This window comes from Leiobunum rupestre, chromosome 7 (assembly GCF_980474605.1).
Source record: "Leiobunum rupestre chromosome 7, qqLeiRupe1.1.hap1, whole genome shotgun sequence".
NCBI classification, from domain to species: Eukaryota; Metazoa; Arthropoda; class Arachnida; order Opiliones; family Sclerosomatidae; genus Leiobunum; species Leiobunum rupestre.
Genome location: NC_143390.1, coordinates 39,502,420 through 39,528,714, shown reverse-complemented (window position 1 = coordinate 39,528,714; position 26,295 = coordinate 39,502,420). Strand labels below are relative to the sequence as shown.

The following is a 26,295-nucleotide window of genomic DNA, read 5'->3' as shown; positions in this document are numbered from 1 at the left end:
AAAGGGAATCAAAAGTCCCCCGCGCAAAAAGGTGAAAAACTATATAAAAAAGGATATAGTATCAGAAGTATATAATATGTAGCTTTTAGAGATAAGTAACCACCTCCTTTTACTGATAATATTATTCGTTTGAAACACGTATTTACGCATTTTCTGGCTGATTTCAAAAAATAAATATTGGAAAAAATATAATGCTAATAATTTTTTTAATCATTCACCGAAAAGAATTTGTTTATAAGTCGATAAATATCCTTACGCAGTGTTTTTTAATTTGACGATAAATTAAAAATATAAAAGTAACGCCATCTGACGAGAACTTGTTTTAAAATACTTTTTTTTAATGCAATAATTGAAAATATACCAACTGTTTTTCCTATTTACGATTATTTAAATACCTTAAATTAACTTTTATAAAAATTATTAGTTAAATATATTAAGAATTCAATCTAAAGATAAGAGAAAACGTTCATAGATGGCGTTTTTATAAAATAATCTTGGCCATCTTGTTGAAATGTTGCCTCCCCGCTTCAGCTGTGGATCCGTTTTCTCTCCCACTAAAGAGCTTATGAACTCCTTCTTAGGCATTGGCTGAACTATTCCAAGGCAACATTTCAACAAGTTGGGCAAGCGTAAAGAATTATAAAATCAACTATTGTTTAAATGGAAGTTTTCCGTATGAGAAAGGAGCTTAGGCCTGGATGGTAGACTCATCCTCAGTAATCTAAGTACGTTCTTGGTGAGAGATATATACATGATGCACTTCTGATAATACGTATTCACCGTCAGGGATGTCAGTGAAGAATTGCGCCTCGAATATACGGTTGTCGATGTTCGTTAATGCGAATTCGCGTTTAAAGAAACGAAAGGGTGAAGCCCACCGTTGACGGTAATGCCAGGTGGGGGTCACTGCGACGTAATCTCGGCGCCCTTTAAGTACTTGATCATTAGAACGTAAAAGGAAACCGCGTTATCGGACTTCAATAATGGAAGCTCGCCTCTCTGCATGGGATTTGCCGGCTAAATCGTGGCCCTCTCGATAAGGGCCGTGTCCGATCCACGCGAATAAAGAAAAATAGAATTTTCGTGGAAAAGTCGGGCTATTTAGGGAATGGAGTCACGATTTGGAAGGAGAATGAGTGTGATTAGAAACGATCTTCATTCGCATCCATCTCGCCCCCCCCCCCCCCTCGCACTACCATCCATTTGATGGATTCCGACAGAGCTGGAATTTCAAAGATTTCCACGAGAATCCCGTACGTTACGTGGAACTTTTATCGACTAGGAGGAAGGGATCCCGGTTAGCTTCGCGTCTAATATTCGGTGACCGAGTAAAGACGGCGGTATCCTGATGGGGAATTTCGAAAACAAAAGCATATCTTTAGATTAAGAGAGAGCGTTGGGGGAGGAAGGCTAGATTGCAGGGGGGGGATCCCTCGCAATTTGATAAATGAATCCTAGATCCGCTATAATTAAGGCGCCGAAAAGATGGCTGCCTTAGCTAAATACCACTCATTCGTCTCCTAACACGGAGATAAATACGAATTTTCCTTATTTTTACGTATATTATTGGTCATTAAAATTTCTTACACCCTGTATACCAGTTATCCCTTTTCAAAAAATTTATAGGCTACTTTAGAGGACTACTACGTGTACATTAGACGGCCTGTTTTATAAGCAGCCCGGCTTACCTGTTGGGCCAGGTGTTTCTTTGACGGGCGGATAGTTGAGAAGGAAGCGCCTCGGGGTAGAGCGTATTTGATTTGTGCCGGCGGCGGCGTTTCCCGAAAATCACCCGGCGGCGGGTTGACGCGCCGATTTTTCAAAAATCTTCGGCGGCGGCGCGAAAGGGCAACATTTTCTTAACCTTTTGAAAATTTTGAAAAATAAATTCCAAACGGTTTTTGAAGAAAAAAAATTAAGTTATTTACAGGGTTGACTAATTTAAATCAATTTTTATATAGTATATTTGAAAAAGACAAAACCTCGCCAATTGCTATAACTTAGGTTTAAATATAATCATTCTTGTACTTCCCCCCTAATGTTGCATTGGATTCTACCTGTGGGTGGCGATTCCGCTGAATTTGTTTTGTAAAAGTACCTAAACAGGTTTTAAAAAAATAACAACTTTTATATGATTATTAGCTTAAATTTAATAAATTCATTATACATATATATATTAAGTAATATTGAAAAAATTAAAACATTGTTTTAGGTAAAATTATGATACTAAATTATATTAAAAATCCATAAAAATAAAAAAATAAAAATATCCGATTTAAATTAAAAAAAATCGATTTATTTGATTTTTTTTTAAAAAATCGAAAAATTGCCAGTCCTGGTTATATAGAAAAACGGAAAAACAAATCGGTGGCGGCATCAAAATTTATCGGCGGCGGCGTCGGCGGCGGAGCGTTGAAAAGTAAATGACTCGGCGGCGGCGATTCGGCGCAAGATAAGATATCAGCGACAGCGGCGTTGGATCGGCGGCGCTAGGCTCTACCTCGGGGATGGTTGTAGTTAGAAAACTACGCTCAATTTCGGCATTTCTCCGATTAATAGTTAGGCGAGTTCATTTTTATAACAGCTAACACGGCCGAAGATCCGAGATTCACTCCCAATTTGACAGCTATGAATGAAATTGAAACCTGCCAAGTTGCAAGAAGGAAAAAAAGGAAATATCGTGAATACTATAATTTTTCTTTTCGGACGTGCAATCTTATAAACAATATAAATGCTAGTCTGGGAAAATAAATTCGGGTGGTTAAACCTAGGAGTAGCAAAAACACCCCCCACTTCTAGATTAAACTTTAGAACCCCTCATAATACTTATTTTTATAAGTACTTAATAAAGAAGTCTAACACGTGGGTAGAAAAAAAATGTCCCATGGTAATATTGGCATTAATTAGTTTTTAATTCTCGACCGAAAACTATCGCTACGCCCCCTTTGGTTCGCCATTGAAATCTAGAGAGTTAGCGGCTAAAGCAGACGCTATTAGTTTTTCCTCATGGTTATTCGTAAATTTGACTTTATAAATAATGATACTCGCATTTTAATATAATTTTTGCATCGTTTGCTTATATTTTGATACGTTTATTTAAGAAAAAAAGCGTTCTTAACTTCTTATGGATTTTAATTTGTCTGTAGCAGACGCTAGATCATAGGAGCTATCTCGGAGAAGCTAGCGCCGTTACGCCACCTAGACTCGTCTTGCTCGCGAATTGACCTATTGTTAAAAAGGTACGCTACATTGAAAACTTATCTGCTAATAAATAATCTTTTTTTGTACGTAACTAGCGCCTTTTACCCTTATCATCTTTTAAACCTGGTGTCGAAAATGTGAAATTATTTGGAAGTTCATTCTCCCTTTAAGTACAGGGGCGGCTCAAGGGCCGGGCAACCCGGGCAACTGCCCGGGGCGCCGGTTTGAGAGGGGCGCCGAAATTGAGTTGTGAGCCTTTTTGGTTTACCAAGAATCGAATTTGTTTATAAAAATTTTAATGAAAGCATAACATAATTTGAAAAATCTTTAGCTACATGTAATTGGAAATACAAGCTGTTTTACCAACCAAAATGTCCAACATCGTCTATGAACGTTTTTTGCGAATATTTTTTTACAATAGTAAATAAACCATAAAATTACGGTGCATAGTTCTGACGGATAAAGCATTTTCCTGGTATTTTCATTATAAACCAGGGTATATAATATGAAGAAGAAAAAGTGGTTGGGCGATAGTACAAGAATAGAAGGGTGTCAGAATTTTCAGCCCGGTGTACCTAGCAACAGGGGCCATACCACCGGAAGCCTATCATCATAGTGCCCTACGCCAGCGTCCCCAAGCCCGGACAGGTGACAAATCCAGCGAGGGGCTAGCCAGTAAGAATTTGTCTGTACACCAATTACGTAATCAATAATGAGTACAGATGAGTTCACATGATTACGATGAGTACAGAATGATTAGGATGAGAACATAATGATTACGATGAGTAAACAGGCAACCCAAATCTTTAAAATTGTTACAGATGAGTAATTAAGTACGGGGTAATTCCAATGAATACGCGTGATTACAGATGAGTACGAAAATTACAAATGATTACGGGATTACAAATGAGTTCAAAAGATTACCGAAGATTACAGTTAGGGTGAACACCGATTACGGGAAGTGGTTAGCCCCTCGGGTAGTAGTACCCTACTACTGATGGTCGCACCTTTGACGCAAACCACTCAACCCAGCAGAAGGTGAAGCAATGGGTGGACCAATCTTCACTTCGCACACAGCCGTGGGATTAAGAGTGGATGCTGTAGCAACTCCAGCCGACACCCTACCTACGTAGGTAAAGAGTCATACCCTTTGGAGAGAGCTCCTAAAGGGGAACGACGGGAACACAGCGGTCCACATAAAACGGGCACAGCTGGCACCGGAGATCCCGGTGCGACTCCAAAAGGCCGAGAAACAGGAACAGAATTATCAAAATTATTTTAAGCACTAGAGGAAGGTTCAGCCTAATAATAAAAATATAATTCAATTATGTAATTGTTAAACGTTGAACGAAAAAGAGGCTTTTACTGTATTCTTCCCCCTTAATCTGTCGTGTGTCCGTGGTTAGCGTTAGTCACTTCTATTTTACGCGCACGCGCAGAAAGCCATTTATTAGTTTCAGTTAAATAGTTTTAGTTAGATAGATATTAATTAGAGACACGTTGAATTGAATTAAGATTATAAAAAAAGGAAATTAAGAGAAGCCGTTGAAGCAGAAAAGAAAGCGACAGCTTAAAAAAAGTTCTTAAGTGTAGGCCTTAAAAAATCCCGCCAAATACTGTTTTAATTAAGTTGTTAAAGCAATAAAGCGTTCTATCAAATAGGCCCAAAACCGGCCAAACGTTTCATACAGACTATAGAGCTAGTTCATCAGGACTAACAAAGTTTGTTATTCTTTGGTTTAAGAGAATTTGGCTTAAATCCTGTCTTTATATGAATATTTTAGAGACGTACCTTTAAGCATATGTAACATAATTGGTCAGTAGTATGCCACTGTACCTTTATTCCATTCAAAAATCTTCACTAACGGTTTGTTTCACCACGAACCAGTAAAAAGGTGGACTACGTTAGATTTTAACCTTTTTATTCATCCTAGTAATTTTGGGAATCACACTATTGGCTACTAACATATTTATTAAACATTAAACATTAAACATTATTTAAGCCAATGGAAAACCTCTAAATTGAGAAGGAATTTTTTGCGTCGGAATTTTAGTCAGCCCAATGTAGCTTTATTGAAATTTATAAACTCGCTCGGTTTGTGCGGATGAAGTTAAATACTGAGTAGTTTAGAAAAATAAAAGGAAAATGACCAATACGGTTCGGTTCAGAGATCACTTTCCGAAAATGAAATAAGTAGTCGAAGTGGGATATTCCACCAGCGTTATTAAATCCCATACCAAGCCTAGAAGAGTTAGGCCTAGGCTCAAAAGAATCTGCAAAGACTCCAACCTTGTAGATGCCCCGGAAAAGCTCAACCTGAATTTCAACTATTTTTTCCAATAAACCTGCTTCTTTTATTTGACAATGCAAATTTATTTTAGAACGTGAGTCTCCGAGAACTTAATTAATTGGCAAAATAATTACATTAGCAGAACTTGACACTATATTTTAGCTCCCAAGCCTTGGTTGTTCAAACCGGTTTGTTTACTAAAATAATGGCCGTCGGTTTATCAGACGTAAAGCTATTTGGGCGACGGTATTATCGGCATTTGAGATTCGATGACGTCAAATATGACATAAAATATGATATCAAATATTACGAAGGGTATGTATGACGCAATATCTGTAAAACAAACCGTTAGTGAAGAAATAATGCTAGTGGCATACTTATGTTACATATGCTTTTAGGAGTGGTAGCCTGTAGGAGGGACCCTAGGTATTGAAGTACGTTTGGGGTTAAGAATATTTTCATGATCTAAGTTTCTTTTTAAACCCATGGATTTGAGACTAGTATTTTGCTTATTTACACAAAGTATTGAGAAAGTGATTAAAGGGACTATTTATTGTTATGAAAACGGTAAATTTATAACATGGACATGGTTATGTTTTTTACCGGGGGGGGGGGTTGTTTAATTTAGTCTCAAAATAAAAGGGGCGCCAAAAATCCCCCTTGCCCGGGTGTATAAAATTTCTTGAGCCGGCCCTGTTTAAGTAAAACACATTTCTTTTAGGCTTTAGAAAAAGACGAACAAGAACCGATTTACTTAAATGAGAAATTCGAGCTGGGCTAATTTTCATTTACTCAGATGCCGCCATCTATTAACTAAAATCGAGAGTATAATAATGGTAACTTTCGCAAATACCAGATTTTCCCGATTTCTATCTATCTCTAAACGTACATGTACTTTTGGAAAATACTGTAACGATAATGTTAAATCTATAATGAGTACCTTTCTATACTATTAATTATTAATTAATAATAAAAATTTAAAAAGATCGCTTTTGCGTAGTTTTGGTAACCATTCGGTTCCATCATTACCGAATGGTTACCGAAACTAGTCGTGTCTCGTATTTTTAAATAAAATACTTGGTTTTGCGCTTGTTGCAGTCTACTTCCTGGGGCTAGTGGGCCACACTTTGAAGCTCTCTGGTGCTCTTTTAACTCATCGTAGAAAAATGGGGAAAAACAGGCATACTTCTCAACTCACCCCCTACATATCCTTTTGAAACACCCTGTATATTAATATTACAAAAGATAACGTATAAAAATAATAATTTATAATAATTAGTAACTATAACAATATTTATGAATAATGTTTCGTATTCCTTTCAAGAGACATATTTTACCATCCAATGCATAAATATATTTTGGGATTTCTTATTTAAATTGTAACAACACCGAGATAGCGTCTTCGATTACGAAAATTGAATTGAGAGCGAGGGGCAGATCACTTCCATTTTGGGTGCGTCTTAATCATAGTAAAATGATTAAATCAGGGTAATCGTGATTAAATCAAGGTAATCAAGATTAAAAAATCTAATCAAGATTAGAAATCTAATCACGATTTAAACGAGATTTAATCATTCTAATCATGATCTAATCTTTTTAATCAGGATTTAATCATTTAAACGAGATTTAATCATTCTAACCATGATCTAATCTTTTTAATTAGATTTAATCATTTTAATTAGATTTAATCATTTTAATAAGATTAAATCATTTTAATAAGATTTAATCATTTTAATAAGATTTAATCATTTTAATTAGCTTTAATCATATTAATCCCGATTTAATCATATTAATCCCGATTTAATCATATTAATCCCGATTTAATCATATTAATCCCGATTTAATCATATTAATCCCGATTTAATCATATTAATCCCGATTTAATCAATATAATCGGTCGAATCGAGAATTTATCATTAAAATCAAAACTAAAGTACGATTTAATCATACTAATCACGATATAATTTTTTTAATCAGGATTTAATCATTTTAAACAGATTAAATCATTTTAATCAGATTTAAACATTCTAATCATGATTAAATAAGATTTAAACATTCTAATCATGATTAAACGTGATTTAAACATTCTAATCATGATTAAACGTGATTTAAACATTCTAATCATGATTAAACGTGATTTAAACATTCTAATCATGATTAAACGTGATTTAATCAACTTAATCGTGATTAAATTGAAATTAATCAAAATAATCACGATTAAATCGGATTTAATCTTTTGAGGGGTGCGTCGTTAATCAAGGAAGTGACCTGCCCCTCGATTGAGAGTCAAGATGGATCAGATATAAAGAAAGTTCAAAATAGTATAGAGTGCCTCGATTTAATGGCCACGAGGTTTTTGGAGTGGGTGGTCTATAGCGTAAAGAAAAAGGAGGTAAAGGTACGGTATAGGTGTTACTAGATAAATTCTTTTGTGTCCGGAGATTTGGTCGACTCGCTTCGCGTCTGGGTGGTCCACCAACGACAAATATATGAGCGTCACACCATCGCCGAAAGAGCCCTTACATTTCACATGTGTAAGCCCCTCTTCAACTCTGAGCCACTTTTATATTCGCAACTATAAAAAAGTGATGATAAAATATGGCAAAAGCCATCTCGATAAACCAAAAGATTTACATTTAAACTAAACTCATTGTGTTCATCTTAAATGTATTTTATTTTACGCCTACACGAAAATTGAACGTTTTTATATTTATGGAGACACGTTGTGGCTTGAGATTTCGCGATTTATGTCTAGAAAAATAGTACTCGTAAAGAAGAGGACGAGTTCTTTGCTATATAGGGAGTGTAAAGTGTTTGGAAAATTTTATCCTCTTTGCACGAATCAAGAATAGTTATTTTTACATGATAAAGAATGACTAACTCTGGAAACCATGATCTAATTCAGTGATTCTCTAATGGGGCTCCATGGAACCCCGGGGCTCCATTTAAAATTCTATGGGCTCCACGAGATATTACAATTTAAATACTTAACTTTTTTTTTCAAGTGAGGGTTCCACGATAAATTTGAAACTGAAATGGGCTTCCACGGGCTGACAATGGTTGAGAACGATTGTTTACCATTGGACCGAATCTCATTCGTCCAAATGTACCATTAAACCGAATGCCAATCGACCGAAAATCGCGTTTTGCGCGGTTTTCATTCAATATAATGTTAGGGATACATTTTTACATAAATATATAAAAGATACAATACATACAACTACTATACATTTGGTCACATGGGAATTCGGTCGTATGTTAAAACTCATACAAGTTAATTCCCATACGACCGAATTCCCATTCGGCCGAATCATACGATTTTGAGGGATTTTAACCTATCCTAACCTAACCTTACCTAAGCTCAACCAGAACTATAGCCTATACTATACCCTATACTATGTCTTTAGTGTCGGTTTGACTTATAAAACGTGTAATGTATTCTAAGTATTGGCGTCTAACGGCGCCGCGCACTCACTTCGCTCGAGCGCTGGGGGTGCGCGGCGCCACCCCAACCCCATTCTTGCTAACACGATGGGCCGTCTATAACGCAACCTAGAGGACAGTACCTAGCCACACGCACCTAGTATTGTCCAATCCGATATTAATCCAACCTAACCTAACCTAACCTCCCAAATCAGATATTACTTAATTCGGTTGAATGGGACCCCGCCAACTTTCGTACTATTTTTATAAATATATTGGCTATATATTGATTCGGTCGAATGGGAATTCGGTTGTATGGGATATAGCCGTTCAGAAACACTGGTCTATTTCAAACATGTCGGAAGACGTCAGTTTTATGGAGCCAATTGAATGTGGATCTATGTAAACTGAAAACGCAAATAGAAACTTCAACAGGTTTTTAACTCTAAAAATCAATCAACAGCCAACGCTGCTAGCGAGAAAACGTGAACGTTCAACTTTCTACTCCCTTTAAACTCAAAATATATAATCTTCGTCGCGTTATTTATGGCTGTGTGGTGTACACCCGAGAGGGCCGTAAGAGGTCCAGACAAGGTTCCAATCACGAGCATCGTGCCATTGAGGGTTTCGCGGTCGACTCCCTATCCGCCGCGAGACGGCGCTCGATTAATTAGCGACATCGACGGACGCGACTCCGAACGGCAATTTTCGGAATTAATTCGCGAGAAAAAGCGAATTAGGCAAACTAGTAGGCTTGATAAAAGAACGAAACGACTTACTCGAACGCCATCTGGCGTCTTTCATCGGAATCAGAGCGGCCGCGAATCTTTATTAGGATCCGTGGGCGACGCTATAAAGTTTAATAGTTTCGGCGGCAGAAATAAACATTTGTCAAATGCCGTTCGCGTTTTGAAAACGGGGGACCCGCGTATACGCACGATGTCAAAGAGGTCCTTTCTGCAAATCGTCTTTCTTTTCATAAAAGAATGATCGCGAACGGAAACGTATTTCTGGTCGGGAAACGGGCTTTGGGTACCGCGCCACGGAACTGAATTACGAATACAATGTCCCCAGTTCAAAAACAAAATTCCCTCATTACCCCTTAAAGTTTACTTCACTTTCAATGCCTTTCAAAAAGTTAAAAATACATTTGGAATGTATTATAAAAATGTTAATTATACCAAAAGTTACTAAAATGTCGTTACGTCTTCCTATAGGGGTTGTTCGCAAATTACGTTACGCAAAATAAAATTTGACACCTACTCCCTCTCCTAACGAAAAGTAACAATTAAGAATTTGTTTTATTCGACTATGCTGAAGATGGCGCCACAAAACACTAGAATGCTTTCCCGCTTTTATCATGAATGTATTAATTTCAACCATTAATATTGAACTATATCATTACCCTTTCTACCATCTGGAGCTAAGATGGGCGGTGCCTTTCTGCAATTGACGTAATTACTCGAGCAAATCAGGAGACATGTATTGGTCGTTGACTGGATCCACAATTCCAATCAAAACTTTCTACGGAGTGTGCGTTGCGAGCCGTTATTAAATAGAAGCGAGAAAGCATCCTAGTGTTTTGTGGCGCCATCTTCAGAATAGTCGGAGTCGCAATCTTCCTCATTTTAAAGACCCCGCCCGCTAAATTACGTAACAAATACGCAAAAACCCTTGAATTATATAATTTCAAAATTATTTAATATATTTCAAAATGGAGCGAATCTACTTATTGTTTTACCTCTGGAAAACTTAACATACTTCATAAATGAGAAAAAACCTTAAAATAATTAATAATTTAGGTTCAAAATAATCTAATAAATAATTATCAGCTAGACTAATACCTAATGGTAGGCTAGAAAAATTGTTATTTTCAAAATAACTTACTAAACGTAATTTGCATCCAGCTAAAATGGATTATAAATCAATAAATATTCTAACCCTGTAATTTTTTTCTTGTATTTTTATTTATGCACTTTCAACATAAGAAAAGCATTTATGAATAGTTCAATTCAGGATAAAAACATTTTCCCAAAATGGCTGCCTGTGGCCATTTTACCAGACAAATTCGGGATAAGCGGACAATTTTATCAGTGTACTCTCTTTACTCCCGCTTTTGAGGCGGAGTAAAAAGTGTGCCTCAATACTCTGAACTTTATATTAACGGTGGAGAGTAATTATCTTCACCAGAACAAGCGAATAGTTTAATTTATCGTAAAAGGTGTACTCCTGTGGTACCGGAACAAGTGAAAAGTATCCACCTCGAATATACTATTAATTAAGTCGGAAAACGTTCCGGAAAATTACAAATACAAACTTTCCGTATTTTTCCGAAAAAAAGAAAAAAAAAATGTTTTCATTACATGATTAGCGGCATTTTCGACTAATTTTTTCGAATTCAAAAGTGAAATAAAAACCCTTAAAAAGTAATATATGTTTCAATTTTTTATTTTTCCGCATTTAATTTTTACGGAAAATTAACAACTCTACTATTAATATTGTCAGGAATCCATACCTCTACTTGGAATGCTTATCCTGCCGTATCCCCTCTTATCTGCGCGCGCTCCGCTCTCACGTTGTTGTTTGTTAAGTTAACATAGTGCCGTCAAAAAAACCGTCAGCCACATCGAGACGAAAATCGGCCGCGATAAGCGTTCCAAGTAGAGGTATGGATTCCTGATATTGTTTACAAAGTGTTTCAAAATAACGCACGCAGCGTATAGTTGGCTTCACCTTGAGCGCCGCTATGCCGCGACCCAAAGACTATATAATGCTTCGCTTACTAGCCAGGCGTGTTCTATGGCTCAACTTGCATACCGATTGTGGCTCCATCTCGACGCTGGCCCAAAATTTCCCCTAGCTTGAGCTGTGTTACTAGTGGCGCCTCTAGCCGCGGGTCCAAATATTACCCCAGCTTTTACAGTACTACAGAGGTGTTAACAGGTTTTTCCTAGGAACACGCCTGTCTAGTAAGCGAAGCGTTATATAGTCTTAGGCCGCGACTGGAACACTTTTACAGGCGTCAATAGGTCGAAAATTGACTTATAAGTTCGATCATATCCCGGATCGAAAATCGTAGGAAAGGCGTAAATTATGCTAGCCATAAATCCGGAAACGAGGGACACGTTCGATTGTAGCGAAATTTAGCGAGGGAAAATCGCGAACGGCAAAAACATGGTGTCTATGGCCTCCGCACACGATTAACGAAGGCCTAGTAAGTTGTCTTCTCCTCCCTCGGCAGTAGATCTGGGTAGGCGGATCGTTAAAAAAAGCGAGGAATAGCAATTTAGGGGTTTTCCGGCGGAAAAGAAGGGGGCTAGCGAAACCACACAATGAAAGACCTTCTCTTGGGCCTGCTAAATAGCTCAAGACATCGTTCGGAGCCTACTAAGGGAGACACTCCTATCGGCTCTATAAAAGAAGTTTTTGTTTATTCGCTGGGACATCCAGACGGAAATGGATCCATGTGTCCGAATGAAATAAGAACTCAATGACAATGACAGACAATAAGAGGAATCCGCTTACGTTGGATTTTTGTTTTCGTTATTTAAAAACGTTTACTTTTCTAATTTTTTAAAACCCACGTAAATTACGCGAGGTGGTTGTAGAACCATTTTGTGGACATTTTTCTTCAATTAGCAATTAGAAATTTAAATTTTTTTTAACAAAATGCTAAATACCGAAAAATGGGGAGAGACCGACTAATTAAGTTAGAACTAATTTGCATTTATGCAAAAGTTGGAAACTTGAAAATTGCGGTAATTATTACACTATAAAATTCTCGGCATCAAAATCTCAGGTCCAGGCCTTTATATGAAAATGAATAGGACGACGGGGACCACGAGGCCGCTGGCTTTAGGCCCTTTTAATATCGTCTATTTAAAATCTACAAATAGGCGAGGCAGCCATTGAACACGCCGAACGCCCTTATGGAAAACAGCAACTCTAATTAAAACAGTTTTCAGCGCGCAAAAGTAATTTGCGTAATGAGTTGGGGTCCCGCAGCGTAGGCGAGATACGGACCACGGCGGAACTAGTTCTTCAAATTACCTAATGACGCTTGATTAGGCTTCAGGTATCAAAGGGAAAAAGTTGAAACCCGGTGTTGTTACGGTAAAGAAGGCGCTAATTTTCCTTTCAGTTTGGATTTCATCGCGAAGTTATTTTCAACCGTGTAGACCACCAACTAGCGCAGGGATGCGTTGCTAACTAGGCAATATTATTATTATTTAGCCCGGATACTAAATGTCACTTTTACTTACAGTTTTTATTTATGGGGGAGGGGGGGATTAAAAAACTTTGCCTAAATATGGAAGTTCGTAGTATCATAAGTAACATAATAACAATAAGTATGACACTTCCTATTGCTTTAATGGTAATTTTCTAACGGAACCTTTTTTCGGCACTGGTACTCTCTTCAAGCTGCGACTTGGACCGTTTTGGATGACTACGTTTCGATAAAAATTTAAGCCTAATATCGGAGAGCACCTGCTGGAGTCGCGAGGTGCTTTGACTTCGTTTTGAAGCGCGCGTGCGAATCACGCGTGATAAAAAAACCATGAGCTCGTGGCGCCGAGAAAAACGTTTTTAATTTTTATCATTTTAGCCTAATATTCCGCCTACCTAATGGAAACCAGGTATTTCGTCTTAGCGGAAGTCTCGCGTATTTTAGACACTAGAGGGCTCTGTGCTGAGAAAACATCTTGATTACGCAATAACTACGAAAATCAGTTTGGTTGTAAATCTCGTTAATTGTCATACTTATTATTATTATGTTACTTATGGTAGTATTGAGTTGTGTTTAATACTAGTACTGGACAATTTCCATTGTTTGCCAAGAGGAAACGAAATATAGTACTAAACAGTGGCGTAGCTAAGACCCGCGAGGCCCCCCCGCAAAACAATATTTGAAATTTTTTCCGGTATCTAGTATATACTTTGATATGAAATTAGGGGGCCCTAAAGCTCCGGGGCCCCCCGCACTGCGGGGTCTGCGGGAGCCTTATCTACGCCACTGGTACTAAACTACTAAAAGATACTTCCGGTCTATAGAAGTACTCGTCCACGATTCTAAGCGGGCATTCCTTGAACTGGACGAATAACCGCGGGGAGGCATGGGGATGAGTGATAAGTTCCAAACATTTCGGGCAGCGTCAAAAGCATTTTCGCCTGTTCGCGCTTTAGCAAACGGTACAAGAAGTCCGACTATTCAGACAGAGATGCACGGAAGATACCCACTTTAACACTTATTATACGCCTAACCCGCCGTAATAAAAATCTCTCTTTTTTCCGAAGGAAACTAAACTTTTGACTCGCGAACAAAAACATATATACTCCGAGCGCCCCCTCGTTAAAAAGGACTGATAAGAGGCGCTTTCGAATGGACTCTTCCGTTGGCCCACTCGGCAAATGATAGGACTGGAACGGAGTGACGTAGAACGAGAAGCGAGAAAGTTGGCGCGAGAGAAAACAGAGAGAAAATAGTGGAGTACTCGTAGTAGCGGGACCCCGGCTACGACCAGAGAGAGAATTCCCCATTCTGCGAAAGTAAGCCTTTTGGAAGAGGAGCTTCGGCTGGCGCTCCCTCCGAAGGCTACACTGTCACGAAGTACTATCAACGTGCTTTAGTCTAAAACAAAATCAACGCTGCCTTCGCCGGTCCCGCGATACGCGAAAAAATTAATACCGGCGGTTAGGACATTTTTGTAACTCATTTCGCGTTTGTAAAAGTAACTTGAATCGCGCGATCTAATCGTCAGCGGTTCCGCTGCACCTCAGAGTAATTTAACTCCGTTGAAAGAGAATTATCTTACGTAAGTACTTATTTTTATCTATTCGTATCGTCCCACGAGATAAATGTTCGTACACAAATACGCGTGGCTTTTTTGTCTGTTTGTTTTCGCGTTGTCAGTTGACAGTCGGAAAAACGAACGTTCCAATTTATCGCCGCCTTTAATCGAACTGTCAAGTGGTTAAAATCGAAAATTTATTATATCTTATACTAATAAGGAAATACGGTTTGTTCCTATATAGATATAACAATAGAAACGGGACCTTTTCCCCACAGCAGATTGACTCTTGAGATAGTTTGGGGGGGAAAATATGTTTGCGAAACGAGGGGGTGTTTTGGAAAAAAAATATTTTTCTTAAAACAGAAAATGGAGACCTCGTGGGTCGTTGCAGTTGGGAAAGTGCAGTTTTGTCTCGCACTTTTATCCGTTTATGGAATCGTAATATTACTTTTCATCCGCACTTATCATTTTATTCCCCAAACCGCATATATGTTACTACTAATTTGCCAGATTTTAAGGTATTTTAAGTGATCCCCCCGGTTTAAGGTTGATAACCTTTCGTAATTGAGAAAAATTAGAATTTTTGGTATTGCTTTAAACCCATCTCTCAATTTTGTTACGCAATAAAATATCTACGGAAGAACTTGTTAGACCAGGTTTTTTCCTCCCTATATATAACTTTTCCATATTTTTTTGGTATTTTTCCTACTAATAAGTAGATTTTTTTGTAACATATTTTTTTTTGCAATTGTTATAGAAAATTACCGCGTTATATTAAATAATAGCTTATTATAATAATAACAAAAGTATAATTTAGCCATTTATAAATGTGACGCTAAATTCTAATGAGGCGTAGGAATTTTGGTACGCCTCATAGCGAAAAATACTTTAAATTAAGAGACAACCAAAGTGGGTCACTTGAACTCGGCACAATACGAAGGTTTTCTCGTAAATTTAATGAACTTTGAAGAGTTGTTTAATTTAGGTTACTCGCGAATATAACCCCGGTAAGAAATAGGATTAAATTACCAACGGAAATTAAACAAATATGCTAACTCTTAATCATTTAGAAAGTCAATACTGTGTTGAAATTATACCCTGCAGTTTCTAAACGAACTCGCACCTACTTCTAATATTAAATAAAAACGAAACACGCTTAAGCTAAATAAGTGGGATCAAATTAAAACTTTCGAAAAAAAAGATACTTTTACGCCTTAAAAATCAATCAAATAATTTTATCGGTGGATTTAATTAAAAATTAAACGTTCATAATTAGCGAAATCAAACGAAACGCGGCACTTTAGGCGCCTAAGTTATCGATATCTTTAATTGGAGTCTCCTTAATTGAAAAATGTTTAACCCGATTTGTTTAAAATAAAAAACTTAAATATATAGTTTAATTAAAAAGATTCCATTTCGTAAAAAAAAACGTGTGAAATTAGTAATGGGGAAATTAGCCGGGTGGTTTAAACGCTGGGAGGCTGTAGGGGGACATTTTTCCCGAATAGATATTATCCCGAATATATAACCCTTCGGTACAGAGCGGCAAAAAGCAGTCAAGGTTGGTAGAAGGGCTACGTGTTTAAAAGACATATTTCTGATTTAAACACGGTAATTGAAAATGTTTTTCATTAGACACGGCGAGATTTGCAGTCTCTCTCTGCGAGCTTTTTTTCTTTCTACGTCGGCAACAGCGGGGTAGTACGTGCCGCGATAAATGCTAGGCTAGTTCCGAATACTACTTCAGGGTACTACTCGCGCAGTCGTTTAGACACGGTTTTAGCTTCAATAGGGGGGGATTACATTTTCAAAGTTCGTGGAGATTCTACGTGACAGACCAACGAGGGTAGGGTGTGAATTTAAGCACGATATTCAAGCTGGTAGAATGCTGCTGAATTGAAATTTTTCATTTGCCGCTGCGTTTAGAAAATGATAGGTTTCATTCTAAATAGTCATAATTGGTATTTTCAGTGCCTATAAAATTAAAAATCTAATATATTAAATTAAAATTGTGTAACAAATTTAGTTTGATATAATCCATTTTTGGGGTTTCCTTTGGGGTTAATAGTAGAAAGGGTTCATTTGTAAGGCTGCAAGGAATAAATTACAACTATAAATAAAATAAATTAAAAATAAACTACTTTGAAAAATTAACCTTTTTCTTGCGGTACAAATCTTGGCAGACTTAAGGGGACTATTTGATTTTCCTATATCTCAAATTAATAATAAAAAATAATATTGAAAATCTATAAAGTACTAAATTTTAACTATTTACGAAAAAAACAAAGATAAATATTTTGCCGATACTTCGTTAGTTTTACTACACCCTCAGAAATATTTATAATTTCAATAAACAGGCGAGATAGGGAAGTGCAACGAACCAACGAAGGCCTTATCTAGGAACAATATAGCGTTAAAGATTTCAACCCTCCAGTGTAATTAAGTTACTAAGCTTATTTTTTTTATAAACGCGAAGAATATGAGGTGGCAAACCCACACTGATATTATTAATATTATAAAGAACAGAAATAAAGTGGGAGACATTTTTTTTACTTTTTTCTTTCTATTCGTTTTATTTTCGCGAAGAAGACAATGGCTTTTGTTTGGCGAGGTAAATGTTTTGGGTAGACTGTAGGCGTAATGACAAAACCAGTGCATCTTAGTATACTTTGCGCAATTCTTATCTGAAAGGCTTTCCCGCTGGTAAATACTCAGTCTCCCAAATAGATAATATTCCTTCCCACCTGTAATGGGAGGTGGCCATGAAAAAGACAGATCTTACTATAATTTCGTAACCCTTATGACATAAGTAACGTGATAACGTAAGTATGACGCTGCTTAATTTATGGTAATGATAGTCTGTCACGGAAATATTTTGTAATAGGAGGAAATTCGTTTTTCCCTACACCTCTTCGTTGGCCAAATTACTGCCAGCTAGGAGCAACAAACACAACACCCCACACAAGGAGAACGCAACCCGTCAAAAGGCTCGTGACGCTCGTCCAATGAAATTCGCGGAAATTCGTATACAGCCCTTCGTTATCCTTGTGTTTGTTGCTCCTAGCTGCCAGGTTCGAAAATGACTACTCTAAGAAACGAAAAGCCAGTGTTTATTAATTTTGTATTTCTAATCAACTTATTTGCAAAGTAAGTTTTATTTTTAATTTTTAAAAGCTTTTCAATTTTAAATACGCCTTGGATGCTTTGTAAATAAGGCTGATAGCGAAGATTTCTTGGGTATCGTTATACCTGATAGTTCCAATGACTAGATACAAATCGTGGAAAGTCGTCAATTGTTAGCCACATTATGATTTAAATAGTCAAAATAGGAAGTGTCATACTTACGTTATTAAGTTACTTATGTTTATAAGAAAGTAAAAATGATTCGCAAACAAGATTCGACTAATATTTTAAGAGGGTATTATAATATTAATAACGAGTATGAGATAAAGGCGCAGTTTGATTCGAACAGATAAATCAAAACGTCAAAACTCTTCGACGCCAATTTCTTCGCTAGCCCTAAACCGGTCGCTGTCTAAATGAAAAAATATTTTCATTCCAATTTTTCTAGCTTTAAATTGCAATAACCAAATTCTATTATAATCATTATAATAAGTAAATTCAATTTAACCTTAAAACACGCCTTTTGTTTGTCGAAGCCCAAGGTGAATCTACTTTTCAACTACCTTTCAATTATTTCGTTGCATAATACCTTATTTATTATCTATTTAAACTCAAACAATAAATATACCTTACGGGTTTTTCCTAGTTAGGCGCAATAACATTATTAATTATAGCACTCTGGGAAAATGTCGAAATTTATCACGCGATAAAAAGATGAAATATCCGTTTATGAGTAACTGGTTTTCTCAATTTGTATCATTAAATTACGAGTTACAACATGAAAAGAATTCTGAGATAAAACAAAACAAAAAAACTTCTAGAAGCGATTTCCTACAACATATTTCGAGTTTTGCGAACATTTATTCCGGCCATTTTACCCCCCCCCCCCCTTTCAACGACTAATAACAATCAGTGTTCCTAAAAAGCCAGTGGCAAATAGTAGAAAATTGGCAAAAAGTGGCTAATAAAGAAAAATTGCATTTCAAAGCTTACTTTTAATAAATTTTTAAAGAAGTTTACTGTAAAAATGTCTTAGTTTACACTGAACTTACAATGTTAGAATTAATTATTACAAAACAATTAACCGACTATTCTAGTGTTAATCAGAATCTGACCATTCGTATGGATATATATTTTCCTTAAGTAGCCCAAATCTGAAATTTCTGTGTTAAAATATTTTTTTATTATTATTTTATAATTTTGTGGTAAAAATATTTATTGGCTATTGTTGGTCTGGTTGGTCACTAAATTCACTTTTGTCCAAGCCGGAATTTTCCACGCTATTGTCCACGCTATTGTCCACGCTATTTTCCACGCTATTGTCCACGCTATTGTCCACGCTATTGTCCACGCTATTTTACACGCTATTTTCCACACTATTTCCCACACTATTGTCCACGCTATTGTCCACGCAATTTTCCACACTATTGTCCACCTGGCATTTTCTACCTCGGAACACTGATAACAATCGATACATTTATTCTTCTGTCTTATCCAAACTTTCTTTTTAAATTACGATTATATTAACGAAAAAATAGTAGCCAAGGGATGAATAAAAAATTCGCAATAATTTATGGATCATATAACAAAACTATATAAAATTGGAACCCGGTGTTACGGGGGGGGGTCTCCCCTCCCCTCTTTTCTAGTTCTTCTACATTGCATCGAACGTGCGGGGAAGTAGTCCAGTAGGCGCGTGGTTAATACAAAGTACCCTTTAATAACTGGGAATTCCTAGGTCAGCCCTATAAAATCCACATAAAATTAATAACTACGTACAATATTTCGGTTGCCACTCCCCGCTTATATCGGGCAAGTATAGATTTGGTCCGATTCGTAGTTGACAATTATTTATCTCGCCAAGATAAAGCTTGTGTATTGCACGAATCAATGGCTTAATTGCCAACGAAATTATTTCTAGATCCCACTATAAAAGTTTATAAATATACCTATGTGTATCTTTGAATATTTATTAGCAGAATGACGTCATTAGATAAAGAATAACTTCCTGTTTTGAGTTACTCGGTTACCTGAGACACGCGATCTAGTGGACGCGAAACACGCACCCTTCAAAACTTTGCGTGGGCTGTATAAAAAATATTGACTTTTCTATAAAGTATTGGTAATATTTCAGGCATTAGTAACGGAGTAACATTGAATGTAAATGAATATCAACTAGTAAAAATCCAGATTTTTTTAATGGAGCCGTTACAGCTTTATCAATGCTTCCACTTCCCAGACATAAGCTGAAAAATACTCACTTTTACCGTTTTCAAATTTTAAAAATACCCTTAAAATTCCCACAAGAATCAAACAATAAAATACCCACTTTTACCCATTTTTAATTTAAAAATACCCTGAAAATTCCCATAAATAACACCGATTTAAAAAATTTAGTTTAATTATCACAGTTTTTTCTTTAATTTTTACAAAGAAAAAGACACTAATATTAATGGTAGGTATGCAATTCGCTTAATAAGGGACGAAAACAATATTTTGTCAGCTCCAATCTGCAAAGCTGACAACAGAGAAAGAACCTATAAAGGTCTCGACATAAGCAAAACCAATTTTCCACTTACGGCCAACTTACAATGTTAGTTACACTTTGTCAAAATTTTTAAATACCCTTAAATTTCCCATGAAATGTTCAAAATACCCTCAATTTACCCATTACCCTCAATCTCGAAAACAAAATCCCTCTCGAGGTCAATTTTACGCGAAAAAGGGTAAAATACCCTCTAAGTGGAAACACTGAGCTTTATACCTTTAGTACCGACGTGTTGTCAACATTATTTAATTATTTCCTTTTCAAGAAATACGTTACATTAAGAGAACCTTTCCCTTTGACAAATGACACTTTTTCGACTTCTTTTTTTAATACATTTCTAGTGCAGAGAGGGGGGATAAAGAGAGGGGGGCATTACCGTCTAGCTGAAAAATGGTGCTGACGATCCTTTGGGATGTCTTGTACGGCGTAAAAGAGGTCCCACTGTATACCTCCCTACCAGACTGTCACTGAGTTTTTTATATTTAACTTGACCTCGAAAATATATCGTAATTTCTTATCTTATAAAAATAGCCAAGGCCTACGCTAACTGTCACGGGCCAACCTTTATCAATGTCTCGTGTTTTCCACAAGAAACAGTATTTGTTTCCATTTTCGCGATACAAACCGTAAATTATCATCTTTTATTGACAGTTTATAGATCGAACCAGGTCTAATTTTTCTATATTCGCGATCACTCGGAGTTTTTATTTTACGATGATAAATATCGTGATATGTGGTAGTTTTTGATTCCTTTAAAATTATCCGTACAAGTATGCGCTAAATTCTCGGAAATATATTGAATTTATATTGATAGTATACTATCGTCATCTTGAGGCGAATTTTGAAAGTGCACATTTAGCATAGTACCAGTGTTTACAGTGTTTCTAAAAAGCTACCTTTTTGGAGAAAAGTCCAGGCCAGTGGAAAAAAGTGGAAAATAGTGGAAAATTGGCAAAAAGTGGCATGTAGTGGCTAATAAAGAAAAATTGCATTTCAAAGCTAAAAAAATAATTAGAATTAAATTTTTAAGAAGTTTACACTGAACTTAATGTTAGAAATAATTATTCGAAAAAATTAACAGACTATTCCAATGTTAATCAGAATCTGACCATTCATTCCTATGCATATATATGAAATTTATGTGTTAAAATAATTTTTTTATTATTATTTTAATTATAAATAATAATACAAATATTTATTGGAATTTATCACAATGGTCCACCTGGCATTTTCCGCATCGGAAAACTGGGTGTTTGATGGGAAAAGCCTTGGACATTAGAGTAAATTCGACGAGGCACCTGGTTTTTAAGCATAAACAGAACTGAACTTCTCTGCCCTACGTTTAAGAAACGCATTATCTCCAAAATTGGCAATTCGAGATAAATCAATTTTTGTCTTTCTTATGAAAAATAACAATATTTCAGTATTTAGGTAACTGAAAACAAATTGTTGGGGACAACGACTATCGCCAAAATTTGAGAATAATTTGAAGTAATGCCTTTTGTACATTTATACTTGGCAGAAACGCATTATGTGGTATAATAATAGAGACTTGGCACTCCGTAGCTTTGGCCATGGCCGCCATTGTGGTCATATTTTTCTCCCCACGATAAAAACTATTGAAAAAAAACTGACGTAGCACTGACTTTTACCTGACGAATGAGCTACATAAAAACCAGTTCAGCAAGTGTAGCTTATTTTATATAAAAGCCTATTAGTTTATTTGTAGCACTTATTTTCCTAAAGCTCTTGATAAAAATGATAATATTAGTTAATATTTGAGCCGATCGAAGAGCGGATCTGAAACTATAACGATGTGATTGAGTTGAGTGCGTGAGAGCTCTAGCTAAAATACGCAGAAATTATCTTACGAGAGCCCTGTATTTTCGCAATCTAATGACAAAAAAATCTAACCTAGTAATAGAGAGCTCTAAAAAGAACGCGAACGTGTCCAAATAAGCGTGAGCCGTTTTTTCGCTGAGAATGAGCGGATAACCATTTTTTTTAAATGCCCAACTCTGGATAGCAAACTATGTTATATTTTTTTAAAGTCCCCTAATAATGAGCTAAAGGTTTTTACGGGTAAGACGACGGAGTACATCAGGTGATAAAAGGAGTGGGAAAGTTAATTCGAGGGCCTCCGGTAGGACAGAGCAAAAAAAAGGTCGAAAAACTGTCTTTAAAGAGAGCATGGGGATGTCACCTTCTCTCTTGAGTCAGGTGAAAGTGATGGAACTTTAATTAGCTCGATGGGGCCAAATATTCCACCTCTAATAGAGTAGCTGGAGAGACCGAACGAGAAAATAGTGTCGTTATCAAAGCATGACAAGCACCGAGTGATGCTCCATCTCGAGACCCAAGATTTATTTATTGACCTGTAACCGGGCGGCTCACCAACATTGGGACTACGTTAATGGACCCTTTTCACGGCGTTTGGTCCTGAGAGCTGCCATTGTCAAGAACATTCCAAAAAAAGTATTAAATAAAACAAACATTCCGGGTTTACGACGATGCGGGATAATATATTTTTAAATTCAATTTTAAAATTGTTGTTATTTGGGAACGCCTTTACAATTAACGGTTTTGGAGGTTTACTCTTAAAAATAAAAAGACTAGTTAATGTTACACACCTGTGAAAACCCGCGGGAATAATGTAGCTGCCAAATTAAATATTAGCTCGTTTGCGTACTTAGTTGTCTTTTTTTTATGGACTTAACTAACTGGCGCAATTACCATATTGAATAGCGAAAAGAAAAGAGTTATCCAAGTAGACAGGAAATTTCTCAACATTTGGTTTTTATGGGACATTTTTGTTTTTTATTTCGTTCCAAAATGTGGGCGCTGTCATAGCCTTTCACTATCTCCGCCATTCTCCACTACCTACAATACTTTTTATTTTTGAGTATGGCCAGATTTTCAATAAGGAGATACGATTGCGAAACCTTAACCATTTAAAGGTAAAATTTTTAAACAAACCATTTAATATATTGAAATAACGATATTTAATTAATTTAGGCGAAATTACATTTATAGTAATGCTATATTTTGAAATATACAGTCTTCAGGTAGGTTACCTTAGCTATATATAAAAAATATTTAGCCTACTTACAACTGGGAATCAAATTATGAATATGAAAGGTGGCAAAAATTTATTTGTATAATACAAACAAAAAATGGTAGAATGTAAGCATATGTAACATAATCACTCATAAGTATGCCATATAAGTAGTTTCGTTAATGAAACCTGGTTCACGGGATATGACTATATACGTCACTTACAATTCCGTGACGAAATACGCGTTATCAACTTTACTGAAATCTTAGAAACGGAAGTTAGTGAGAATTCCTCGCGCGTTTCTGGCTTTGCCCATGTCAAGTTTAGCTCGTGCCTCGCGATCACGTGATTACATTTCCATGGTAACCTTTTCAATAGCGCGAGGATTATAAGCATTTTTGCAGTTTTGGGTCCGCTTAATGTATGTTCCGCGTGAAACAAGGTCTCATTGAATTTTTTTCAATGGAAATGTTATACAGATGCATACTTATGGGTAATTATGTTACATATGATATAGGAAATAAAGACCTTTTTTTCATTTTCGCCTAAAATGTGTTTTTCGCACCTGGTTCCTAAAATAACCAAATGGCGATTTTTTTCATCCCTAGTAAACATTTATATTTTTCCTTTAACGCCCTTTCAAATCGCCAAAAAGAGATCGAATCTGAAGCGGCACTTAGGTACGTCTATATACCAACTAGTTTGAAGTTGCCTGTGATGATATCCGAGTTATTCGTACATATACTCGTATTTCTCTATATTAAAACTCGCAGGGGCCCAACAATTTTTTTTGATACCGAAACTACTAATTCGGAAAAAGCGCGCTACGACTATAGACTAAAATGGAAAAATATCGCGTCAGACACTATTACAATAGATAGCGCTACTTTATCACTCGTAGACTTTACTCGTCGCGGAGTCTCGTAGAAAACTACCAAGTAACCCGAATCAAAATAAACTGGGCTCTTTGTTCCGCGAAAACACCGCGGAAAAAATCTGACTTGAAATTTCAACTTTTACAGTCGGCACTTTCGCTTTGAACAAAAATATAATATATATATATTTTTTTTATTTTTATGAATGAAGGAGGGCGAGCAGTGGGATACCAATACTAACAAAAAACTGACGGATTTTTTTTTGAACCGAAGTACCGTCTTCTTTCCCCTATTTTGGCATACCTGAGGCCCCGTTTTTGGAAGGAGAGCCCCTCCCATTGGGCACACCCTCGACATTCCAACGGATATTTTTTATGGAAACTAATAAAAAAAGGCCTAAAGAAGCGGGTACTAGTCTACGTTTTTTTTTGCGCCTTCAAAAACGCAGAGACGATAATATTGGAATCACGCACGACCTTTTACATGTTGGAGGAAAAATAAAATGTCTATTCTTTTTAACGGCGTGAGGAACTGAACATTTTAAGGGAAACCTTTTGAAAGGGAAAGTGTTAAAATTATTGGGTTATCTCGCCAGTCACATTCCAGCCTACGTTACCCTCGTTATTATTCCATTACGAAAAAATATCCGAATGCTGCCATTGTTGCGTCAGCACTCTCGCGAAAATAGCATTAATAGTACGACTGGGAAGCAAACATTGGTAGTAGTGTTGTAAGTCGGAAAATTTTCCGGAAAATGACCGAGGCCTTTTTTCCGGAAAATTTTCCGTATTTTTCCGAAAAAAATAAAAAAAAGTTTTTATTCCATGATTAGTCTAATATATTGTTTGCAAATTGAAATAAAGCGGTATTTTCGCCTCATTTTTTCGAATCTGAAAGTAAAACTAAACCTCTAGACTAGTTTAAACTGATTAACAATGTAACGCTATTAATGTTTTGTAGTATGTTTACTGATATTAGACATTTTTAATCGATAAAAAGTTACAAACATTAAAAACCCTTAAAAGGTAATTTATGTTTAAAATTTTTATTTTTCCGATTTGTGGAAAATTTTCCGCAATTCTGAAAATTTTCCGGAAACGTTTCTGGAAAATTTTCCGCATTTTATTTTTCCGGAAAATTAACATCCCTAATTGGTAGTATGCCATTGAAGGTTTCATTTCATCGCGTTGTATCCGTAATAGATGGAGCCAGTTTAAACTGTTCTAATAACGTATTCATAAATATCTACTATTTTCCTTTAAATATTGCGTGAATTTTATTTGAATAAGAAAAAATTACAAACAAATATTTCTTTAAAACATTATAATTTTAATCTTTTTTGTTTTAAATTCTATAAAATAAATTTGTTTCACATTTGGTAGCGTCATCTAAAAAATATTTTGGTTTATAAAAATCGACCCAATTTTGTATTTACCTATTTGGAACTATCTTCTCCTTAGTGAATCGATGTATGGTTTTGAATATTTAATTTTGTCGCAAAAAGTAAAAAAAAAAAAAATTTGTAAGTGCGAAAATAAGTGGATAACAGCCTTGAAGTATAACGGACGAAAAAGCCGATACATTCGAGGAAGGTCGAGCTGGTTCTGTCTCAAGAAATAAATTAGGAAGCCGAAAAAAATCGCGATTTCGAACGGCATTGCGGCGAAAAATCCCAATGGATGATATTTAGGGTCTATAGTACCTAGTCGACACGAAAAAGAAATAATTACGGAGTTGATACATTTCCATTTTGATGGTTCCCGGAGGGTCCCCCAACGAGTATCACTGGCGACACTCTGCTCAATGGGAAACCGACGCTCTAAGAGACACAAATCGGAGACATTCTTGAAAAGAAACCTTGGATCGACTTGAAACATTTCTTTTTCTGAGCTGTCTCGATGGACAGGGGGAAATCGGTTCGAATTGCGGAGGCCCGTGTTGGGAAAAGCGATATAGTATTGTTAGCTTAGGTAATAACGCCTCTTTT

At 36.3% G+C, this 26,295-nt stretch overlaps 1 protein-coding gene across 2 annotated transcripts in view; it reads left to right on the top strand.

Moving 5' to 3' along the window:
* The first annotated feature begins 14,436 nt into the window (after positions 1–14,436).
* Sulf1 (Extracellular sulfatase Sulf1) overlaps positions 14,437–26,295 on the top strand; it is a 58,145-nt gene continuing 46,286 nt past the window's right edge. Inside the window, exon 1 of one of the 2 annotated variants that reach the window (XM_090180801.1) lies at positions 14,437–14,728. The gene's annotated coding sequence lies outside the window, so the exon portion shown is untranslated. The remainder of the gene's footprint in view (positions 14,729–26,295) is intronic. The other variant, XM_090180803.1, reaches the window with a different exon arrangement.